Genomic DNA, 16,980 nt, shown 5'->3' on the forward strand with positions numbered 1-16,980 from the left:
TGGAAAGAATACATGTAATGGTTAATGATGCCGGCGCTCTACACCTGCGCTGCACCTTTCTTCTTCTATCCAGATGATCCACCTTTCTTCTTCTTCTTCTCCCCAAATGATGCCCTTCCAGATCTCCAAATCCAGAGCCATGTTCCTGGTGCACGCTGATAGAATCCCTCCTGTTTCAATGTAAGAGGGAAGGCAGGAAGGAGAGATGGATCTCTCTATCAGGGGTGTCTGGGTAGCGTAGCGGTCTAGTCCGTTGCCTACCAACACAGGGATCGCCTGTTTGATTCCCCGTGTTACCTCTGGCTTGGTTGGGTGTCTCTTACGGACACAATTGGCCGTGTCTGCGGGTGGGAAGCTGGATGTGGGTATGTGTCCTGGTCGCTGCACTAGCGCCTCCTCTGGTCGGTTGAGGCACCTGTTTGGGGGGGGAGGGGGAACTGGAGGGAATAGCGTGATCCTCCCACGCACTACGTCCCCCTGGTGAAACTCCTCACTGTCAGGTGAAAAGAAGCAGCTGGTGACTCCACATGTCTGGGAGGAGGCATGTGGTAGTCTGCAGCCCTCCCTGGATCAGCAGAGGGGGTGGAGCAGCGACCAGGACGGCTCGGAAAACAGGGCAATTGGCCAGGTAACAACTGGGGAGAAAAAAGGAGGAAAAATCTCCCCCCCCCCCCACAAAAATGGATCTCGCTATCTGAATGCATACATCCTACCTACATTGTCCATCCCTGCTTAATCCGGTTCAGTTTCCCAGCATGCACTGAGCAAACCGGCTGCTAGTCCATCGTGGGGCCCCACATACAATCATTCACATGTAGGAGAAGTTTTCTTTTTCAGACTCACGTTCATGGAAACATGCTAACCGCTAAGCCACCATGCTGCTAGGACCCACACGCCCCGTCTCAACATGACTCCACGCTACGTTGCAGCGTGTTTGAAATGATGCTGTCTCTCCTGACTCTGTTAGAAACACGCCATGCTCCTTCAGCGTGGTAGAAACACGCCACGCTCCTTCAGCGACTACTGCTCCTTTGTGGATTACAGCAGGAGCACTCCAAATGTCAAGTGTCACTTCTTGGCGCATGTGATGCGATGGCAGATGACAGACTTAACCACGACACCATCTCTGAGCACAATAACGCCGTGTTTAGTCCACTTTTTAAACGTGCAGGCCTCCGGCCACGGCGAAAACCTTGTTAATCACTTCGCCATTAACACCGGCAAATTAAGCTTCACTTTCTGGGCTCAAGGAAAGGAAGTAGAGAAAAGTGTAAGTGTGAATGTGCATATGTGTGTGTGTGCATGTGTGCAAACAACAAGGGCTCCCCGCCGTGTGCTAAACGAGACTTGACGAGCTTCTGAATGCTCTGAAGAAAGGCCGCCGCTGGCCACACAGCTGTCAGGCCAGCTGAGTGTCCGTTACTGTGAGCAAACATCAACATGTCTCCAGCCGCTATGGGGGAACACTGCAGGAAGACAGGACGGGAGGAGAGACAGTCTGATGGTGAATAAATGGGTGACAACTAAGAACATACCAGATGAAACGAGACACGATGAGCTTTATCAACCCCTCTAAGATAACGTCATATAAAAATGTGTTTCCTTTTAAATTAGGGCAGTCATTCTGTAAGGAGGTGTGAACTAGACCTACAGTTACTGGCTTTTCCGCAAACTGCGCACGCACAAATTTGCAATTTTCTGCAACATTATTGTTTCAGCGTAAAAACACTGATCCAGGAACCGCTGGTTCAAATCCCCGTGTTACCCCCGGCTTGGTCGGGCGTCCCTATAGACACAATTGGCCGTGTCCGTCGGTGGGAAGCCGGACTTGGGTATGTGTCCTGTTCACTGCACTGGCGCCTCCTCTGGTCGGTTGGGGAGCCTGTTCGGGGGGGGGGGGGGGTAGCGTAATCCTCCCATGTGCTAAGTCCCCTTGGTGAAACTCCTCACTGTCAGGTGAAAAGAAGTAGCTGGTGACTCCACATGTATGGGAGGAGGCATGTGGTAGTCTGCAGCCCTCCCCGGATCGGCAGAGGGGGTGGAGCAGCAACCAGGAAGGCTCAGAAGAGTGGGGTAATTGGCAGGGTACAACTGGGGAGGTAAAGGGGCAAAAGAATATCTCCCCCCCAAAAAGTTTCCTTTTAAATTAGGGCAGTCATTGTTCATTCTGTAAAGAGGTGTGAACTAGACATACGGTCACTGGCTGCAATTTTCTGCACCATTATTGTTTCAGTGTGAAACCACTGATCGGTCTAGCAATCTATATGTCAGTAAAGGAAGCCATATGTATCCATGTATGAACATCTGTAGGGGAACTGTTGTGCCGGGCATCTGTATCACCAGAAATGTAATATTCAACAGCTTTCGTCATCAAAATTCCAATAACAGCTGATTAAGTGCTACCGATTAAGAACAGCAACTCCTAATTTGTATGATTAAACGCTGAATCCCAAAAGCGTTTCTAGAGAATCGCCCATCTGTCGCGGGCGAAAAGACGCCATCAGAACAGGGTTTAAAATCGAGCAGCGGAGCTGCATAAATGAGCGTCTCATAGCCAAATATGTGAGTAGCGGGGTATTTGCGTGTGGACACACTTGGGTTTCCTGCGTCACCAGAACCGTGATGAAGAAGAGTGTGATGTTGTGAAGTTGAGTGGACTGAAAGGGTGGAAGTAAAGCTTTACTTTCAACGGAGCACGCTACTCTTAAAAGTACTACGACTCCCCGAGTCCAAAAGCAGTAAAATGCACCAATTAATCAAAGATAAAGGATTTTAGCACAGGTGCATAAAAGATTACTATAAAGGGTGCCAGGACCATTAGCCAACACATCCATAATTGAAATAAGGGGAAAAATACTTTTACGAGGAGGATTTAAGACGGGACCTACAGTGACTAATGACAAAACGACCTGATAAAGGGAATGCAATTGAAAAACAAGGAGCCCGGAGAGAGACTTAATTGGGTGGGTGATGCATCTCCACCACCGCGGGCCACGGGCGCACTCAGCTGAGGGGCGAGTCTATATTTCTTACAGTAAATCCCACTCCCAAGATGACTTTTTTGGGAAGACTTTTTTTGGGTGTGTGTGGATGGGGGGGGGGGGGGTTGGGGGGGTAAGCTGGAGAATTAATTCTGGCCATCCATCGCGACGATGACAAGCGATCAGTTTGTTCGAAGAAGAAAGGCTAATTGAACGCCGCACTGAAATCTTCCTGATGGGCGAGATGTTCCATTACTCACCTCCCTGGGCTCTGTGACACACACGTCGCCCCTTATTTTACCTCCGGTGGGGAGGTGGGGGGTGGGGAGGGCGGATGGGTGACAGCTCACAAGGTCTCCACATGGGGGAAATGAATGGAGGAGATAAATACAAGCCCCAGATATACTCTCCCTTCCTGCACCGCACTTCCCTGCCCCGGTGAAGTATCGCGGGGTAGTGCTTCGGAAAAGGTCGCCCGCTCGGGGCGGCGGCGAGATGAAGTCATTCGTTAAGACGACACAACCGAAAACGTCCGAGGGCGCCGAGCGCAAGGGGCCTGCTTTCTGAAAGAGAAATGGTCAAGAGGCAACGCCCGAGTCACACGTTTGTTAGCCTGAGCGGAGAATGCGGCAGGCAGCGCAGGAACGCCGGAGAACCGCAGGGGATCAAGGGTGTCTTATTAGAAATTTAAAGAGTTTTATGACCCAAAAAATAAAAAATAAAAAATAACCAGTGGAATTAAGCAAACCCCCTCCGGAGCATTCCCTCTCTTCCCCTCCCTGGTGAAGTATGGCGGGGTAGCGCTTAGGAAAAGGTCGCTGGCGTGCGGCGGGAGATGAGATGGAGTCATTCGTTAGGGGACGTATCAAAAAATGTCCAACGGTGCAACTCCGGCTCATACCCAGCGGTTTTTGATGAAAGACCAGAGAGACATAGCGGAGGTTTCCATTTTCTGAGTGAAATGATGGAATGAAGGAGGCGCGCGGGAGGACGATGGCGACATCCTGCTGGAAGTGAACAGGAGTCGTTCGTTCCCGTTTGCACAGGGCATAACGTTCTGATCTGAACTGGGTTTTTCACTTATATTATTATCTTATTTTAAATACCTTTCCTCTATTCCCTTATGCTGTGTAAAGCTGACAATATGTTGTTGTTTTCCACAGAGTTGGCGCCGATAAGCCAAGTCTTCCTCAGGCGTGTTTAGAAGAAGCTGCCCGTCTATCGATAAACACTAATCTGCCCCGTAATCACTCAATCACCCCCCTATTTCCTCAGACAATGGACTCTCCCCCCCGGTGTGTGAAGGGGACTGACAGCAGGCCTATTTAGGAGATACGGGGGAGGGCCGTATCTCAAGACGCTGACAAAAACCTTCAGAGAACCGGGCGATCTCCAGGGAGCCGAGGCCCCCTTTTGTTCTTATGTGCTCCCCTATGAGGACCGAGTCGCACGCGCTGTGTATGTGTGTGTGTGTGTGTGTGTGTGTGTGTGTGTGTGTGTGTGTGTGTATGCGCCGAACTGGAGGTATCATCCCTGTCCAGAGTGTATACTGGGATGACGGCGGGGTGTCAGGGTGTGTGTGTGTGTGTGTGTGTGGGAGGGAAGGGTGTTAGCTTGACGCTCCCTGTATCGCGGCGGCCATCTGATCTGGCCTGAAGAGCAATTGCAGGTCATCCATCATCCCGTGGACAGAGGACTGCATGTGTATGTGTGTGTGTGTGTGTGTGTGTATTGTGCGTTTGAGAAAGGGAAATTGCGGTCGGGCAGGTGAAACGTCCACTTCCTTAATCAGGGTCAGGTGACGAGGCTGTTGTGAGAAGACAATAAGCTTGAGAGGGCGGGCTAAAGAGAGTGTCGCCGGGTGACAGACATCAAGGTGAATGTCAGCTGGGGGTAATTGGTCACCTTGCTGCTGTGGCTGGTGGACTGGTCCAGTCGACCAGCACCAGCACCTATGGGCCGGTGCATGGGTACAAGTGACGAGTGATGAAAATCTAAATCCTCTAACATGCAACGAAACCTGCACGGCTGGCTCCAGTGTGTCTGCACGCAAGTTCATATTTTGATTTTAATCAGATTAACGCAGCAGTTTGATTACTGCACCGACTACCCAGCTATTTTCACCAAGTTAAGACCGGAATCAACACAAGTATACTGACATTAACACAGCCAGGTTTTCACTAATCATTCAATTTCCTGTGGTTTACATTCACCTTAATCTGAGCAGTGGCGGCGCACACCAAGTTACCGTCCTGTGACCTGGACACGAGGACAACATGGCGAGCGGCGGTCAACAGACACACTTCTGCTGCGAGACTGAAACAACATTCATGTTCATTAAAATGACACTTTCACACACAGAGCGACGCAGCTGCCATCTGCCACAAGCTACCCCTAACAACCCTTCTATTTTATATGCTTATAACCCCCCCCCCCAATTTTAGGTTTTTTTCTTGTTAATTTAGTTTTTAATTTTTTAATTCATACATTTTTTTTTCATTTTTATTAAACTTGGTACTTTTGTTAAGCATATGTGTGTGTTAACTGTAATGTACTATCCAGATACAAATATAAATGAAAAAATAAAATAAAATAAATAAATTCAGATAAATCGACTGGTTGGACAAAACGTTTATAGTATTCAATGGGAAAAACAAGAAAAAATGCTTATAGAGTTTATTGTTCAATGCTGAACTCACCTCTTTTGCAGAATTTGTCTGTAAATTGTCTGTATCTTTTGATGACCCCCCCCCCAAAAGGAGCTTTAATATCCTACATTTTTGGATGGGCAAAATAATAATAATAATAATAATAATAATAATAATAATAATAAAAGGGGGAAAAAAGGAAATGAGGACTTCTTCCAATAAGTCTCAAACACATTTGTGGAAGTGCAGTTGCATTAACCATTACTTCTCCTTCATAATTCGACTGTCTACCAGATCTTGTAAACTGGGACCGTCTACCAGATCTTGTAAACTGGGACCGTCTACCAGATCTTGTAAACTGGGACTGTCTACCAGATCTTCTAAACTGGGACTGTCTACCAGATCTTGTAAACTGGGACTGTATACCAGATCTTGTAAACTGGGACTGTATACCAGATCTTGTAAACTGGGACTGTATACCAGATCTTGTAACCTGGGACTGTCTACCAGATCTTGTAACCTGGGACTGTCTACCAGATCTTGTAAACTGGGACTGTATACCAGATCTTGTAACCTGGGACTGTCTACCAGGTCTTGTAACCTGGGACTGTCTACCAGATCTTGTAACCTGGGACTGTCTACCAGATCTTGTAAACTGGGACTGTATACCAGATCTTGTAACCTGGGACTGTCTACCAGATCTTGTAAACTGGGACTGTCTACCACATCTTGTAACCTGGGACTGTCTACCAGATCTTGTAACCTGTGGTTACTGAGGAGGCTACACTGCTGCAACACAAGCACACACCATAACTGCACCATGTCCACCTTCATTCCACTACTCACCCTCATCACATCACTGGACGCATGTAAACCGAGTCTTACGAGGACAACGGCTTCCTCAACATATATATACATCATGAGCAACATCAACACAACATCAACACACACCCCCCACAAACACAAAGGCAACGCGCATCAGTCACGTCACGCCACGACAAGGTCGGCGCTGACGAGACAAGGACGGGGGAGGGCAGACCCAGGGGAGCAGGACGAACACCCGATCAAATAAAACACCATAGAAGAAGAAAAGGCAAAAGAGGGAAGGGGTGCACTGCGCTGGCTCGTGTAGAGGCACACCCCCCGCCCCAACCCCACCACCACCACTGATTTATCTGATAAGGGTCCTGGGTAATTAATTAGAAACTCAATTATCCAAACCTTACTTCAGCAGTCTCAATTCATTAGCGGACAAAAAATAAAAACCTCTCCTGTGCGCGGCTCTGACAAAGACAGGACGGCGGTACCGGAAGTGGGAAGGAACCCCCCCCCCCCCCCCGGTGAGCTCATGTTTTGCTAGGCCCCTTAAGTCAATAATGACTGTTTCTGTTGTATTCTACTGATCCTCGGTACGTACGTACAAACACACACACACACACACACACACACAAACACACACCTCGCACCATAAAACAACACAGCCATCAGGGGGACACTTCCCGTGCGCTTGGAGCAACACACCGACGCCAAACAACTCACGCACCCCACCGAGACCGCCGCTGCCAGCCGTTACGAGCACCGTCTAAAAATGTTCCTTGATTGACGCCTGCATTCCTTGATTTAATTATTTCTCTGGCTAAAAGACTCCCCTTTCCACCGCCGACCCCCCTCCCAAAAAATCTCATTTTCAGAGGTTAGTGTGCATGACAAAAATGTCATCATGGCCAAAATGGCTCGGAGCGGTGACAACCTTTCCCAGGGAAAAGATATTCTTCCAATCCGGCGGAAGGCGGATCGTGTCACCCTCGTTAAAGCCTTGATAGCAGGTCTTTAATATTCACCGTCTTAATTAGAGCCGCAGTTAATTTCATTAAATTCTTTGGCTGCTAAATGAAGCAGATTATGAGACATCTTTTATTGCGAAGCGTGAAATTACAGCCTGCCCGCTGCCAATGGCAGGGCGAGACTAATGAATTACAGGGTAAATAACGCACGAATCAACCATCCAATTTAACTCCTTACAAAGCGCCCCGCGCCCAAGTGGGGGGAGGCTGGGGATTGGGGGGGGTTTGGGGAGCACTTGTCACAACCACCCAGCCCCACACCCGTCTGCAACCCCGTGAGAGGCAATTACAAGTACGACACTAATCAGCCCCCTCACAAAAAAACCTCCTCTAAAGCCGCGACACTTCTGGAAGGATCCGTAGCTGTGACACTAAGACAGAGTGCATCGTGGGTAATGAACCAGAAGGACGGGGCGCATGTCCATTTACAGGTGGAGGGGGGGTCACTGTGAAAGAGATCAGGTAAAGGCGTCTGCCATCTGGTGAACGTCTTTCGCTTAACCGCAGCAGCTGAGAGCGCCGTGCCGCCACATGCACTTTCAACCTGGTGGAGATGGAACCGCGAACCCTGACGACGTCAACCTGCTATGAGGAGGCCACCAAGAACCCTGATGACGTCAACCTGCTATGAGGAGGCCACCAAGAACCCTGATGACGTCAACCTGCTATGAGGAGGCCACCAAGAACCCTGATGACGTCAACCTGCTATGAGGAGGCCACCAAGAACCCTGACGACGTCAACCTGCTATGAGGAGGCCACCAAGAACCCTGATGACGTCAACCTGCTATGAGGAGGCCACCAAGAACCCTGATGACGTCAACCTGCTATGAGGAGGCCACCAAGAACCCTGATGACGTCAATCTGCTATGAGGAGGCCACCAAGAACCCTGATGACGTCAACCTGCTATGAGGAGGCCACCAAGAACCCTGACGACGTCAACCTGCTATGAGGAGGCCACCAAGGACCCTGATGACGTCAACCTGCTATGAGGAGGCCACCAAGAACCCTGATGACGTCAATCTGCTATGAGGAGGCCACCAAGAACCCTGATGATGTCAATCTGCTATGAGGAGGCCACCAAGAACCCTGACGACGTCAACCTGCTATGAGGAGGCCACCAAGAACCCTGATGACGTCAACCTGCTATGAGGAGGCCACCAAGAACCCTGATGACATCAACCTGCTATGAGGAGGCCACCAAGAACCCTGATGACGTCAACCTGCTATGAGGAGGCCACCAAGAACCCTGATGATGTCAATCTGCTATGAGGAGGCCACCAAGAACCCTGATGACATCAACCTGCTATGAGGAGGCCACCAAGAACCCTGACGACGTCAACCTGCTATGAGGAGGCCACCAAGGACCCTGATGACATCAACCTGCTATGAGGAGGCCACCAAGAACCCTGATGACATCAACCTGCTATGAGGAGGCCACCAAGGACCCTGATGACATCAACCTGCTATGAGGAGGCCACCAAGAACCCTGATGACGTCAACCTGCTATGAGGAGGCCACCAAGAACCCTGACGACGTCAACCTGCTATGAGGAGGCCACCAAGAACCCTGATGACGTCAACCTGCTATGAGGAGGCCACCAAGAACCCTGATGACGTCAATCTGCTATGAGGAGGCCACCAAGAACCCTGATGATGTCAATCTGCTATGAGGAGGCCACCACAACCCTGATGACGTCAACCTGCTATGAGGAGGCCACCAAGAACCCTGATGACGTCAATCTGCTATGAGGAGGCCACCAAGGACCCTGATGACATCAACCTGCTATGAGGAGGCCACCAAGAACCCTGATGACGTCAACCTGCTATGAGGAGGCCACCAAGAACCCTGATGACGTCAACCTGCTATGAGGAGGCCACCAAGAACCCTGATGACGTCAACCTGCTACGAGGAGGCCACCAAGAACCCTGATGACGTCAACCTGCTACGAGGAGGCCACCAAGAACCCTGATGACGTCAACCTGCTACGAGGAGGCCACCAAGAACCCTGATGACGTCAACCTGCTATGAGGAGGCCACCAAGAACCCTGATGACGTCAACCTGCTATGAGGAGGCCACCAAGAACCCTGATGACGTCAACCTGCTATGAGGAGGCCACCAAGAACCCTGATGACGTCAACTTGCTATGAGGAGGCCACCAAGGACCCTGATGACGTCAACCTGCTATGAGGAGGCCACCAAGGACCCTGATGACGTCAACCTGCTATGAGGAGGCCACCAAGAACCCTGATGACGTCAACCTGCTATGAGGAGGCCACCAAGAACCCTGATGACGTCAATCTGCTATGAGGAGGCCACCAAGAACCCTGATGACGTCAACCTGCTATGAGGAGGCCACCAAGAACCCTGATGACGTCAACCTGCTATGAGGAGGCCACCAAGAACCCTGACGACGTCAACCTGCTATGAGGAGGCCACCAAGAACCCTGATGACGTCAACCTGCTATGAGGAGGCCACCAAGAACCCTGATGACGTCAACCTGCTATGAGGAGGCCACCAAGAACCCTGATGACGTCAACCTGCTACGAGGAGGCCACCAAGAACCCTGATGACGTCAACCTGCTACGAGGAGGCCACCAAGAACCCTGATGACGTCAACCTGCTACGAGGAGGCCACCAAGAACCCTGATGACGTCAACCTGCTACGAGGAGGCCACCAAGAACCCTGATGACGTCAACCTGCTATGAGGAGGCCACCAAGAACCCTGATGACGTCAACCTGCTACGAGGAGGCCACCAAGAACCCTGATGACGTCAACCTGCTACGAGGAGGCCACCAAGAACCCTGATGACGTCAACCTGCTACGAGGAGGCCACCAAGAACCCTGATGACGTCAACCTGCTATGAGGAGGCCACCAAGAACCCTGATGACGTCAACCTGCTATGAGGAGGCCACCAAGAACCCTGATGACGTCAACTTGCTATGAGGAGGCCACCAAGAACCCTGATGACGTCAACCTGCTATGAGAAGGCCACCAAGGACCCTGATGACGTCAACCTGCTATGAGGAGGCCACCAAGAACCCTGATGACGTCAACCTGCTATGAGGAGGCCACCAAGAACCCTGATGACGTCAATTTGCTATGAGGAGGCCACCAAGAACCCTGATGACGTCAACCTGCTATGAGGAGGCCACCAAGAACCCTGATGACGTCAACCTGCTATGAGGAGGCCAACAAGACCAACTGTAATATCGACCGACCATTAAAGTAATTACTCAAACAGCTGATATCTCAAACTATTCAAACAGACATTTCAGTACAGCAAGCGACATCCTGAACCGGTCGGTGTTGTCTACGGTCGAGGCAGCTCTCCAGATGGTCAAGTCTGGAATGGCTTTTTTTTTTTAATTTGGGGGGGGGGGTTCCCCCCTTTTTTTCTCCCAATTGTACCCGGCCAATTACACCACTCTTCCAAGCTGTCCCGGTCACTGCTCCAACCCCTCTGCCAATCCGGGGAGGGCTGCAGACTACCATACGCCTCCTCCCATACATGTGGAGTCACCAGCGGCTTCTTTTCACCTGACAGTGAAGAGTTTCACCAGGGGGACGTAATGCATGGGAGGATCACGCTATTCCCCTGAGTTTCTCCTCCCCCCAAACAGGCACCCCGACCGACTGGAGGAGGCACTAGTGCAGCAACCAGGACACGTACCCACATCCGGCTTCCCACCCGCAGACACGGCCGATTGTGTCTGTAGGGGCGCCCGACCAAGCCGGAGGTAACACGTGGATTCGAACCGGCGATCCCCGTGTGGGTAGGCAACGGAATAGACCGCCACACCCGGACGCCCTATTTTGTCTCTTCTGTGTTGAAGAGTTGACACCAATGGAGTTTCTCAGCATTGAGTCTATGTGACGTCACGCATTGCTCTTTCAGCAGACTGCACGGCGCCTGCTAGTGGCACTACAACAGACACAGAAACACACCACACCACTAGTGGACAAACATCACTCAAAGTTTCCTTACAGGCTCTAGAAATTACACAGGCTACCAACCCATGCTACATTTATTAGGGACGCCCGACCAAGCCTGAGGTAACACAGGGATTCGAACCGGAGATCCCTGTGTTGGTAGGCAACACACCAGACCGCTACACTAACCGGACGCAGGGGGGTGGCTTTGACAAAAGTGATTGACCGTCTTCTGTCCACTCACATTCGAAGTCCCACCCAAATGGCAAAAACAAACAAACACACAAACAAACAAATCAATAAACAAACAAAAAATATGCAGGAGTAGAGAAACCTAAACCATAACACAAAGGATCACTTCAGACACCTTTTGAAACATCTTATGAAAGTACATCAAATACAGGCGGAGAAATGCAGTTTTCCACTGTGTAGCTTGTAGTTCAGCTCTTGTTGCCCCGTCCACCTCAGGTGTGTTATGTCTGCTAGCAGCCTGGAGCCACATGGAGCGAACTGAATTATACACAGGTGGGTTACTGATTAAAAGTAACGCTCTGTCCACACACGAGGAAATAAAGCAACGTTGGTTCTGTTCTTCATTGGTTTTGTTTTTTGTTTTTCTTCTCGAAAGAAAAGAACAAAAAGGACTGATAAGAGTACCGCCGCAGCACCGGCCCGATAAGCAGTACGGGTCAGAGTAATAGTACCGTTAAGATCTTAATGATACCCATCCCTGCTACAGACAGCCCAGGCCCGGACATGGTGTGTCACGTGGGCGGAGCATTTTCTTTTAGCCTGCTACACGGCGTCTGTTGCGTGCCAGCTGTGTTTTCGGCTTCAACAGGTAAAAACTACACAGAACCGTGTAAAGAACGAGTACAATCTGTTTACAAATGAGTAAATAAATACCTCACTGTATTTCCTCACTGATTTGGAGATACTTTATTAATCCCCATGGGGAAAGTCTTCTCTGCATTTAACCCATCCTAGCTGTATAGCTAGGATGTGGGCAGCCGCTGCGCAGCACCCGGGGACCAATTCCAGTTTGTCTAGCCATGCCTTGCTCAGGGGCACAGACAGGAGTATTAACCCTCACATGCATGTCTTTTTGATGGTGGGGGAAACCGGAGCGCCCGGAGAAAACCCACCGCAGATAAAGGGAGAACACGCAAACTCCACACAGAGGACGACCTGGGATGGACCCCAAGGTTGCACAACCCTGGGGTTCGAACCCAGGACCTTCCTGCTGTGAGGCGACAGCGCTAACCACTGCGCTACTGTGCCACCCGCCCACAAACCTTGTGGGGGTTTTTTCATTGCACATTAAAATAAATCAATGTATATGTCCATGATCCTGTAGTTAAAACGATCTAGTTAATTAATTCAGTACCAGCTGTGCCATTGAGCAAGGCACATAACTCCTAAATTGCACCAGTGTGGCTGTTCACTGGAACATTAAGATACCGGCAGTGTTGATAAAGCAATATATACCGGCGGTGATGATAAAGGAATATATACCGGCGGTGTTGATAAAGGAATATATACCAGCGGTGTTGAGAAAAGGAATATATACCGGCAGTGTTGATAAAGGAATATATACCGGCGGTGTTGATAAAGGAATATATACCGGCAGTGTTGATAAAGGAATATATACCGTCGGTGTTGATAAAGGAATCTATACCGGCGGTGTTGATAAAGGATATACCGGCAGTGTTGATACTGGATAAACATGTAAATATGGAGAAAAAAACAAACAAACAAACTACAGTTTGTTTGTTTTTCATATTCCCATATCCAAATTTACACACTTCAGTTTTTTTCCTGTGACTTCAAATTTAGACCTTGAGCGTAAAATCAGTCAACTCAACTGAATTCTCAGGCGTTTTACTTCAAAAGTACCTTCGTACCCCCCTCCCACCCCCAGTAAATACAAATCCAACTGAGACTCCGCTGCGTCCAGGGCTAGCGCGGCTGGGCTGCTGTTGCGACGCAGATTAATTTGTTAGACTGTTGCTTTCAAAGTGCTGCGGTCAGGCGTTTGACAGGGACATGTGCGGGTGTCGTTCTCTCTCCGGTAATTAGCAACTAATTAGCAGTGCAGAGCAGATGTCGCAGGAACCTCGCACCGTAAACAGGCTCTGTAAACAGAGGCGGCCGCATCCGCTCCACACTCACTTCAAGGAAGACAAAAAAAACAAAAACAAAAACACCGTTAACCAATCAAGTGCATGTACAACGAGCGTCCCTCTGTGGCGTTAGCTAGCAGTGGTGCATCATGGGGGTTTGTTGCACGAAGAGGGTGTTTGGGTTTGGCTCCCCTGTTAAAACGTTCAGTGAAAACCTTATTTTGAAGAGGAAGTTCTGCTCAGGCGTGGAGATTTGATTTGAGAGGAATTTTGGTTCGAAGTAAATTAACTCACTCTTCTGTCTTCTGAGGGGGAACAAAGGAACAGGTGGTGCACAACTGGGGCGGCATGGCTCAGGAGGCAGAGCGGGTCGTCGAGTAATTGGAAGGTCGCTGGTTCGATCCCCGGCTCCTCCAGAGTGTGCCGAAGTGTCCTTGAGCAAGACATTGAACCCCCTAACTGCTTCTGACGAGCAGGTGGGCGCCTTGCAGGGCAGCCTCCACCTTCAGTGTGTGAATGTGTGTGAATGGGTGGATGTGAGGCGCACACTGTAGAGCACTTTGAGTGTTGGTAGACTAGAGAAGTGCTGGAAGAACCCAGTCCAGTCCAACTGTTGTGTTGTTGTGTCGAGCAGCTGACGTCCCTGAAGTTCAGCTGAACCTGTTTGCAGTCCAGAATGTGACCGAGTCATATGACATGGCTCTTTGGTTTGGTGCTGTTGTGGCGCTGCAGGCGGCAGAGTTGAAGATGCTACGATCTTCACTGGGAGTGAAGAAGGACGGGTTAGGAACGAGTATATTATTATTATTATTATTTGGCTCCCAACCCCTTTTCTCCCCAGTTGTACTTGGCCAATTACCCCACTCTTCTGAGCCGCCCCAGTCGCTGCTCCACCCCCTCTGCCGATACGGGGAGGGCTTCAGACTACCACATACCTCCTCTGATACATGCGGAGTCGCCAGCCGCTTCTTTTCACCTGACAGTGAGAAGTTTCACCAGGGGGACGTAGCACGTGGGAAGATCACGCTATTCCCCCCAGTCCCCCCACCCCCGAACAGGCGCCTCGACTGACCAGAGGAGGCCCAGGACACATACCCGCATCTGGCTTCCCACGCACAGACACAGCCAATTGTGTCTGTAGGGACGTCCGACCAAGCCGGCAGTAACACGGGGATTTGAACTGGCGATCCCTGTGTTGATAGATTATGGAATAGACCGCCACGGCACCCGGATGCATAGGAATGAGTATATTAGAGGGACAGCTCAGGTTGGACGGTTTGGCGACAAAGCAAGAGAGGCAAGATTGAGATGGTGTGGACATGTGTGGAGGAGAGATGCTGGGTATATTGGGAGAAGGATGCTGAATATGGATCTGCCAGGGAAGAGGGGAAGAGGAAGGCCAAAGAGGAGGTTTATGGATGTGGTGAGGGAGGACATGCAGGTGGCTGGTGTGACAGAGGAAGATGCAGAGGACAGGAAGAGATGGAAACGGATGATCCGCTGTGGCGCCCCCTAAAGAGAGCAGCCGAAACTAGTAGTGGTAATAGTAGTAGCAGTAGCAGTAGTAGTAGTATTAGTAGTAGTAGTAGTAGTAGTAGTATTGTTGAGCCCTACTAATACCGTATGAAAGATGTTGTGGTGAATAGTGCATGAAGAACATAATTCAACTAACTTTTCAACAAGTCTCAAAAATGTTCAAGATGTTTCCCTGAATAAGCTCCGCCTCAACCATGAGGTCAAGCCGCCAAACTTACTCATACTGCAAAACCCACAGTACCGCTAGTCTGACTCCAACAACTTTAATATTCATATCAATGTTCTTGTGTTTGTATCGATTTTGATGTTATTTTGATTCCAGTCGGGCATTTTCAGCCGTGTCTCACCTCCCTCTCTCTCTCTCTCTCTCTCTCTCTCTCTCTCATTCTTTTTGTTTTTCGATCTCATTTCTCAGAGTGTATTTAATAGATTTAGCAAAAATAAAACTGACCCCCGTGGACGAGCGAGAGCGGTGAGCGGGAGGCGCAGGCTGCTCCGCGGGTTCAATCCTGTCCTGAACCGGGAGTGCCGGCACACTCATTAAGACAAGAGGCTGAGGAGGAGGCGTGTTCGCGGGGGGATTATGGCAGCGTCGTTTGAGGAGCTACGTGACACATCTGACCTTACCCCGCCCACACACATGCACTGATGTGGCCATTATGACTCCGTGTGTGTGTGTGCAAGCTTGAATGGTGTTTTGTGTGCAAATGAAGTCTCTGTAAATGTGTGTGCATGTCTAGCTGACTAGCTTATTTAGCATACTTATCTTGTTCCTCAGTGTGTGTCCACACACATGTACTGTATGGTGTGTGTTTGTGTGTCTGTGCAGAGTTAAAAAAAATTATACAAATCTGCATGTCAACGCATGGTTGTGTGTAGCTAGCTGACAACAGTTTATTTCGTTTATGTGTGTATTGTGTGGTTTGTGTATGTGGGACTTTTCAGTGTGTGTCTTTGTATATTTGTTTATAGTTTGTGTAAGTTTAGGCGTGTGTCTGTGGTGTGTATGTGTATATTTCTGTCAGTTTATTGTGTGTGTATGTGTGTGTGTGTCTGGGAGATTGGACCCCAGGGCTTTAGGCTGGCTAATTGCCGCAGAGTGGAAGCCCGCCCTGTCCTCATTAGAGAAGCCTGCTCTGCCAGCCACTCATCACGGTGTGGCCAGCCAGCCCTGCCAGGGCCCGGCCTGCTGCTTTGTGTGCGTGTGTGTGTGTGTGTGTGTGTGTGTGTGTGTGTGTGTGTGTGTGTGTGTGTGTGTGTGCGTGTATGTGGTTTTAATGAGCGCTGGGCTCTTAATGAAAGCGCTCTCTTAAACAAAGCCTTGATGGGAGCTGGGAACCGTGCGGACTGGCGTCACCTTGAGTGGGCGACTCAGAGAGAGAGAGTGAGAGAGAGAGGGGAGAGAGAGAGAGAGAGACGAGAGAGAGAGAGAGAGAGAGAGAGAGAGAGAGAGAGCAAGAAAGAGAGGAGAGAGAGAGTGAGAGCGAGAGGAGAGAAAGCGAGAGGAGAGGGGGGAGGGTGAGAAAGAGAGGAGAGAGAGGGCAAGAAAGAGAGGAGAGCGAGAGTGAGAGAGGACAGAGAGAGGGGAGAGACAGAGAGCGAGAGAGTGAGAAAGAGGAGGGAGAATGAGAGCGAGAGAAAGGACAGAGAGACGGGGGGGGAGAGTGAGAGAGAGAGAGAGAAACAGAGAGAGAGAAAACAGGTTGCGCAGGGACTCTAACAAGATGAGGGCTGAGAGACGAACAACACACTGGGGACGAGTGGCACAGGAGAGAAAGAGAGCAACACACACACACACACACACACACACACACACACACACACACACACACACACACACACACACACACACACACACACACACAGACACATGCATACACAGATCATCCTTTGAAAATTGTTTATGCAACA

At 49.9% G+C, this 16,980-nt stretch overlaps 1 protein-coding gene across 1 annotated transcript in view; it reads right to left on the bottom strand.

Annotated features, from left to right (window-relative positions):
• Positions 1-16,980, bottom strand: part of agap1 (ArfGAP with GTPase domain, ankyrin repeat and PH domain 1) — a 186,660-nt gene that overhangs the window by 70,350 nt on the left and 99,330 nt on the right. The window lies entirely within an intron of this gene.

Source organism: Lampris incognitus, chromosome 21 (assembly GCF_029633865.1).
Source record: "Lampris incognitus isolate fLamInc1 chromosome 21, fLamInc1.hap2, whole genome shotgun sequence".
Classification (NCBI taxonomy): domain Eukaryota; kingdom Metazoa; phylum Chordata; class Actinopteri; order Lampriformes; family Lampridae; genus Lampris; species Lampris incognitus.